We start from the raw sequence: 7,827 nt of genomic DNA on the forward strand, positions 1-7,827 counted from the left end.
TGGCCGACATGTAAAGTTTCATTTCTTAATATGTCGCTTGTGCTCGGTACAGCGCTCTGCAACTTTGATTGTGGGTGGAGCAGAGAATAACTCTTGATAGGGACGGGGAATATGATGTAGGTGGTGACCTGGTGCTACACAAACTTATGCACTAATGTATATTTCGTGCAACTGTTTCAGCGTCATGATCGGTCTCATCTTAATGTGGCTGTTCGGCGCGTTAACATGGGTCTGGAGAAGGCACTGGTGGCAGAGGGCATGGGTCACATTGCAGGGGTTCCAGTTGAGACTATCAATAGACCTGGTTTCACTAGGCATGGCCTACACCTCACTAGGTGTGGGAAGAGGAGTCTGGCAAAGCTTATAGGTGACAGAGTAGTGGTGGGTCCACTCATGGGAAAATTCCTGTAGTAGTTGGTGTTAGAACTGCACCTTTTTCTTTAGACTGAACTCAGCTGAGAGGTATACCTGCTTAAGGGAAGTCCCTGTAGCTAAGGAATCACCTTCAGAGGAGGTCAGGTATCCAAGTATGGAAGGAATTAGCGTTTTTCTTTTTCAAAATATGAGAGGTATTAGAGATAAAGTTAGTGAATTACTTATAGATGTTGACTCTGACATTATTGATATGGGAGAAACACTTGAATAATTTGACAATTCAGAGGCTTCCTTTACCAAGACACAGATTATCTGGCAGTTTTCCAAGGAATTCCTTGCAGAATGGGGGAGTAGCCACGTACGTAAGAAAGGTCCATAGAAGTATCGCGGCACTGCACTGAAGAGAAATTTGAATGTTGTGCAGGGGCAGTTGAATTTAGTGAAACTTAACTTCTAATTGTTGTTGTTTAAAGGGCCCCTAACTCTTATTTCAGAGCCTTTCTGCTCAAGCTAGAGAGGGTTCTTGGTTCACTTTATAGGAACTACCAGAAATTATTTATATTTGTTGACATCAATATTAATTTTGTATATGATTGTGCAAAAGAAAAGGATTGTTGTAGATCTCTTAAAATCATATGCTCTCAAACAGACTGTGTTTTCTCCAACTAGGGTACAGAGGAACAGGAGTACAACCGTAGACAATATTTTTATTCATTCATTATTACTAGATGGGCATTCTGTTAGTGAAAGGGTGAATGGCCTTTCAGATCTTGATGTGCAAATTTTAACATTAAAAGGTTTTTTTGTAATCAAACAAATGCCACATACAATTATAAGCTATGTAGGAAAGCAAATCCATCGACTATAGGGAGTTTTTTAAAATCTCGTTAAGGAACAAGAGCGGCAGGATGTTTATAGTGCCGTTAAGATAGATGACAAGTATAATGCTTTCCTTAACACATTTATCATGCTCTTTGAGAGTTGCTTTCCATTAGAATGTTCTAAAAGGGGACCTAGCAGTAAAAGGCTGCCTCGATGCTGACTAGTGGGATAATGATCTCATGTTGTACAAAGCGGGAATTATATCAAAATGTTATAAGTAGTCGCAATCAAACTGCAGTAGCCCATTACAAACAGAATAGTAAGGTACTTAAAATGTTATTAGGAAGACAAAGCGTATGTGGTATTTAAATCGAATGCTTAATTCACAGGATAAATTTAAAACCATTTGGTCAGTGGTGAACGAAGTGTCTGGTTACCAGGTAAGGTCGACGATACAAAGTCAGTTCGTAGTAAAAATAACTCTGTTACTGGTAAGTCAGATATAAGAAGAGTATTTAACAATCATTTGCTGAGCATTGCTGGTGAGTTAAATAAAAACATAATTTCAGGAGGGAATCATATAACTCTCTTGGAAAATATCTTTCCGAGACGGATGTCTCAAATACTCCTCCGTGATACTGACAAGGGGGAGACTGAGTTAATAATTAAATCACTAAAGATTAAAAACTCTCATGGATATGACAGAGTGCCCAGCAGAATATTAAAGTATTTGCTGCACAAGTTAGCCCTGTACTTCGCCATATTTGTAATTTTCCTTTAAGAATGGTCAGATTCCTGAACGATTAAAGTATTCAGTAGTAAAGCCGCTGTATAGAAAGGAAGCAAGGGATAATGTACAAAATTTTAGACCTATTTCTATGCCATCAGTGCTTGCTACAGTTATTGAAAAGGCTGTATATGTAAGGATAATTGATCATTTTATATCATATAATTTGCTATCAAATGTACAGTTCGGCTTTCGAAGTCGTCTAAAAACTGAAAATGCTACATTATCTTTTCTCAGTGAGTTACTGTATGGATTAAACAAAAGGTTTCGAACGCTAGGCATATTTTTTGATTTAACTAAGGCGTTTGATAGTGTTGATAACAAAATACTGTCCCAGAAGTTTGACGATAACGGAATGTGGGGAGTAGCTCACAATTAGTTCTCCTCTTACTTTAACAACAGACAGAAAAAGGTCATTAGTTTCAGTGTTGAGAGTGGCTGTTATGTGGGCTCTGAGTGGGGTACGGTCAAATGGGAGGGGCTCCAGGGATCAGCGTTGGAGCCACTCGTCTTCCTTATTTATAAAAATGGTATGCTCTCTAGTATTACGGGTAATTCTAAATATTTCTGTTTGCTGATGACATTAGCTTGATAGTAAAGGATGTTGTATTGCAAAACTGGCTCTGTTTCATATAGTGCAGTTCATGACATAAGTTCATGGCTTGTAGAATATAAACTAACGCTAAATCACAGTAAGACTTAGTTTTTATAGTTTCTAACACATAATTCAGCACAACACTACGTTTTAATTTCACAGAATGAGCGTCTGATTAGTGAAACTGAACAGTTCAAAGTTCTAGGTGTTCAGATAGATAGTAAACTGTCACGGAAAGCCCTCGTTCATTATCTTGTTCAAAGATTTAACGCTGCCATTTTTACTATTAGAACGGTATGTGAAGTAAGAGATCGTTCGACACGAAAATTACTTTGCTTATTTTCATTCGTTTATGTCGTATGGTATTGTGTTTTGGAGTAACTCTTACCATTTTAAAGGACATTTTTGGCTCAGAAATGGGTAGTTCAGGTATGAAGTGGTGTAAGTTCGCGAACCTCTTGTAAACCCCTGTTTACTCGTCTGGGTATTTTGACAATGCCCTCTCGATATATACGTTCTTTTCTGTCGTTTCTTGTAAACAGTATCAGCTTATTCCAAGAATTAGCAACTTTCATTCAGTTAATACTCGGCAGAAATCCAATCTGCATTTGAATCGCACTTCTTAACTCTTGTGCCGAAAGGTGTACAGTATACCGCTGCATCCATTTTCAGTAAGCTACCACAAGAATCCTAAAATCTTCGTTAAATCGAAGCTAAAGAGTTTCCTAATGGATCACTCCTTCTATTTTTTTGAGGAGTTCATTGAAAAATTAAGCTCACTCTTATGTTATATTGTTGATTGCGTTTACCTAAACTTCTGGCGTGACTTTTTTGTGCTCACAAACATTTTATTTTATCTGTTATTACTTTAATGTTGTAATTTCACGCACTTACACGTTCCACGACCTTGGAGATTTGCTCCTGAATTTGGTCCTACGATACTAGACGTGTAAAAAAGTAAGTAAAAACTGTGCGAATTGTCTGGCTTATATAGATGCTCCCGGACTCGCAAGGGATACCATACATACCGGGCACACGGAGCTATGTCGTCTTTAACAGTGCGCGCAGCATATCTCGTATCTTGTGAGGGAGGGAGGGGGGTGGGGGGGGGCTGCAACACTTGTTTCAGTCTATGTCTCTGCAGCACACGTCCTAACTTGCTGCTCGCTGCCCCACAGTACCGGCGGGAAAGCAGCCGGTTTGGGGTCTTCAGTCAGCAATGTCTCTCTTGCTATAACCATTCTATCTGAACACGTGTCTCAAGCGCTGCAATTCAGACTGTAGGTGTTCGTCATCGGAAATAACATTTGCTCGGTGTATTAACGTGTCCAGGCCCGCTTTCTTGTGTACAAGATGGTGAAAACTATCAATGTTCAAGTATCTACGAGTGTGCATTGGTTTCCTCCACACTGAATGACCAAGCTCGCCTCCTGCCTTCTGTTCAACTAAATCATTCAAGTACGGTAGTCTGACACTTTTCTCCATCTCGATGGTAAATTTAATGTTGGGATGGACACCGTTCATGTGATCAACAAACTACTGCAGTGTATCTTCACCGTCGCCGAGCGGTTCTAGGCGCTTCAGTCTGGAACCGCACGACCGCTGCGGTCGGAGGTTCGAATACTGCTTCGGGCATTGATGTGTGTGATGTCCTTATGTTAGTTAGGTTTAAGTAGCTCTAAGTTCTAGGGGACTGATGACCTCAGAAGTTAAGTCCCATAGTGCTCAGAGCCATTTGAACCATTTGTACTTTTACCTTGAAACCATTTCAGGAAAATGTCATTTGCGTACCTTAGGAAACTGGAGAGATACAACGCTGCCGAGTTCAGAGCCTGCTCTTGAAAGTGCTGCTGGAAGAAATTGGCGACTGCCGGAGACAGATGTGAGCCTATCGCTGTGCCATCTGTCATTTCATAATGTTCGTAGCGGTACAGGTAGCATGTTGTTGTTGGAGGATGACGGACCAATTTGATGGTTCCAGGTGGAAACCATTGGGTCAAAACATCCACGGAGCGTGTCTTGTACTGGCACTCTCACAAAAAGTGACACTCGTACCGCCAGACCTCCCAAGCTGTATGGATTGCCAAAGATATGTAAGGAAATGTCGTTCTTAGGCCCACTATTAGTGTAATCACCTCGACCACCAACAAATTGGCGAAGCATCTTGCAGGACTGTTAGCGCCAAAACTAGGACATTGTGGACACGATACTGCAAACTCGCTGACATTTGTTGACACACTCAAGAAAAAAAAAAGGCTCAAATGTCTCTGAGCACTATGGGACATCTGAGGCCACCAGTCCCCTAGAACTACTTAAACCTATCTAACCTAAGTACATCACACACATCCATGCCCGAGGCAGGATTCGAACCTGCTACCGTAGCGGTCGCGCTGTTCCAGACTGAAGCGCCTAGAACCGCTCGGCCACTCTGGCCGGCTGACACATACTCAAGAAAAGTGAACGTAAGCCGAACCAGCGTAATAGTTAGCCTGGACGTTGTATTGTGCTATATGCGGCATATGATCAGCTCCGCGGACTTTCTAGTATTACGCCGTGGTGCAACGTATTATGTCAGTCAGTTTACCTGACTTCATTTAGTTCCATCTTCATAATTATGTTTGTTGCTTCCTCTTCTGCTGTACTTTATCAGCTAATTTCTGATCTATGTTGTTAAGGTTTTATTTCTTTTATTCATGTGTAAGTTCATAGGATACAACAGTAATCATCTAATTTGATGAAGCTGACAGCAACTTTAGGAGCCTGGGTTTAGTCGGTGCAATGGCAATTCTTTGAGGAGTTTAGTCTAACGTCAAAAGTATTCTCATAGGTGGGTCAAAGTTAGAGCACGATTCCATTACACTTCGTAACAAAAGGCGCTAGTGTGTGTGACGTTGTGACAAAGAGGGTGTGTGTGTTCGGGCGTACCGTCTGTATGTCTGTCTGACTGTTAAGACCCCTTTCCTTCCCACAAAGGTACGTGTATCAAGTTGAAATTTATGTCACATATTAAGTTCTACGGACTGTTGGTGGTGTGAAAAATATAAGTTTCTAAGTCAATGCAGTCAAAACATACCGCCATTTAAGTCACACGTGGCGATATTCGCAAACTTACTCATCAAAGCTATAAATGTACTACATACATATTGGTTCTGCTGATCTAGAGAACGCTGACACGATAGCTCACCGTGTTCGGACAATGAGCTACCCACTCTGCGCAATCAAAAAACTGAGTGAAGTTCTCAGTGATATAATCTGAAAAATGTCATGCGGCATACACAGAGAACCACCAGAAACGGTGAAGAAACTGAGCGCTCGTGGGATCCAATCTTGACCAGACGACGTCAAAACTTGCCTTCACCTCTCAGCAACGTGAGGAGTTTCCAGAAAAAATAAAAAACACGTGCTTATGATTCCACGTTCAACTGAAGGTCCCTTTTCCAGGTTGGATAACTGGAGCAGGTTCGGGACACCAAGTCCTAAAGTGGCGTCCAATAGACAGACTTGCACCAGGGCATTGAAATACACGACACTATTATGTAAACAATTATGTATACAGATAATCCTGTATTCATAATTAAGTTTATATAGAACCCTCAGCCTGCAAGTCCTTCTAGCACTAGCCTCTTCTTTCTACTAGGTACCAGTTTTTAAGTAGAAATTCTCCACGGACTAAAAGCTGTTCAGGAGAAATAATTTTTTATTTGATTTTAAAACGTACTTGGCTACCTGAAAGACGTTTTATGTTTCGTGTAAATGATCAAAGCATTTTGTTTCTGTATATTGAACTTCTTCCCGAGCCACGGGCAACGTTAACAATGGGTAATAAGGGTCATTTTTTTCTCTAGTGTTGTAGATATGCACAAATTGTGATAGATTATTTACGACGAATTTTATTAGCGAAGCTCGGAGAACAAGCAACGTTCCGGTGGGCTCAAGCTTCTCCCTATTCTTGTTTAATATAATTATTCTGATTAGATTTACACGACGCTTTAAATTCAAACGTACAGCTTCTTCTAAATGCTCATAAACTAGACACCTATCCCGAGGCAGAAGGGTTGGGTTTGGTTGATTTGGAGAAGGAGACCAACCTGCGAAGTCATCGGTCTCGGGAAGGAAGTCGGCTGTGCCCTTTCAAAGGAATCATCCAAGCATTTGCCTGTAGCGGTTTAGGGAAATCACGCAAAACCTAAATCGGGAAAGCCGGACGCGGGATTGAACCGTCGTCCTCCCGAATGCGAGTCCAGTGTGCTAACAACTGCGCCAAAGGGTCTCGATAAAATGGAGCGTTTTGTGGATATATTATGGTCGTACTTGGAGACAAATGGACTGAGAATACCATTGCACATAGTGAGCAGTCATATTTACGAAGTATGCAAATATTTCTCGTGTAGATAGCGGTCAGTTACTTTCTTCTTGTCACTGAACACCGGTTCCGATGCAGTTTGTAAGGGCACTAATATTCACAAAAAATATGCTATGTATGCTTGTGGGAGATAACGATATAGAGGACTGGATGATCTATATTCGATATACCGCACTTGCAACACTGCCTCATTTTCATTTTTCGTACCTTTTCCATCTGATTCAACAGAAAGACGAAGTGAGTCATTGCTTGAGGAAACGTGAGATGTCCGACGTCCATTATGTTTATGCCTATGTCCCATGTGTAAAGTTTACTTACTTGACTGGCTATAAAAGGGCCCTCCAGAACGCCTGCTGGCTAGGCGTTAGCAACTGGATACCAAAATACAAATTCAACGGTCTGGCTTAACTGATTAATTAAAAATATTTAAAAATAGAAGTCCTATCACACATACATGTTAGTTGCTAAAATAGCTTATTTTCCAACTTTTTCAAACTGAAATTATAGCTTTGAAGGTTTCGTGACGCAGTTTAATGAGGAAAAATTACCTGCTACGAGTGTATGCAGACGTGTGATCATGGAGAGTACTCTTTCACGTAATGGTTTAGGGACTGGAGTGGTGGTCTGAAACTGCCTAGTTGTTTATCGTTTCAACTAACGTATTCACAAGAAAGGAAACGACAGCGAAATTCATAAGAATGTTTACCCATACTATGTAACTATGCAACTGAGTGTGGCAGTAACGAAATAGCTGGCCTTACTGCATGTAGGCTGCGCTGTAATTGACATATTTTTCTTCTTGAGAAAGTAAGGAAAGATATGGTGCCTTATGCCAGAAAAACTGTCCAATCACTAAAATAAATTTCCGCATAGTGATCCTTAACA

This window comes from Schistocerca gregaria, chromosome 2 (genome assembly GCF_023897955.1).
Source record: "Schistocerca gregaria isolate iqSchGreg1 chromosome 2, iqSchGreg1.2, whole genome shotgun sequence".
Taxonomy (NCBI): domain Eukaryota; kingdom Metazoa; phylum Arthropoda; class Insecta; order Orthoptera; family Acrididae; genus Schistocerca; species Schistocerca gregaria.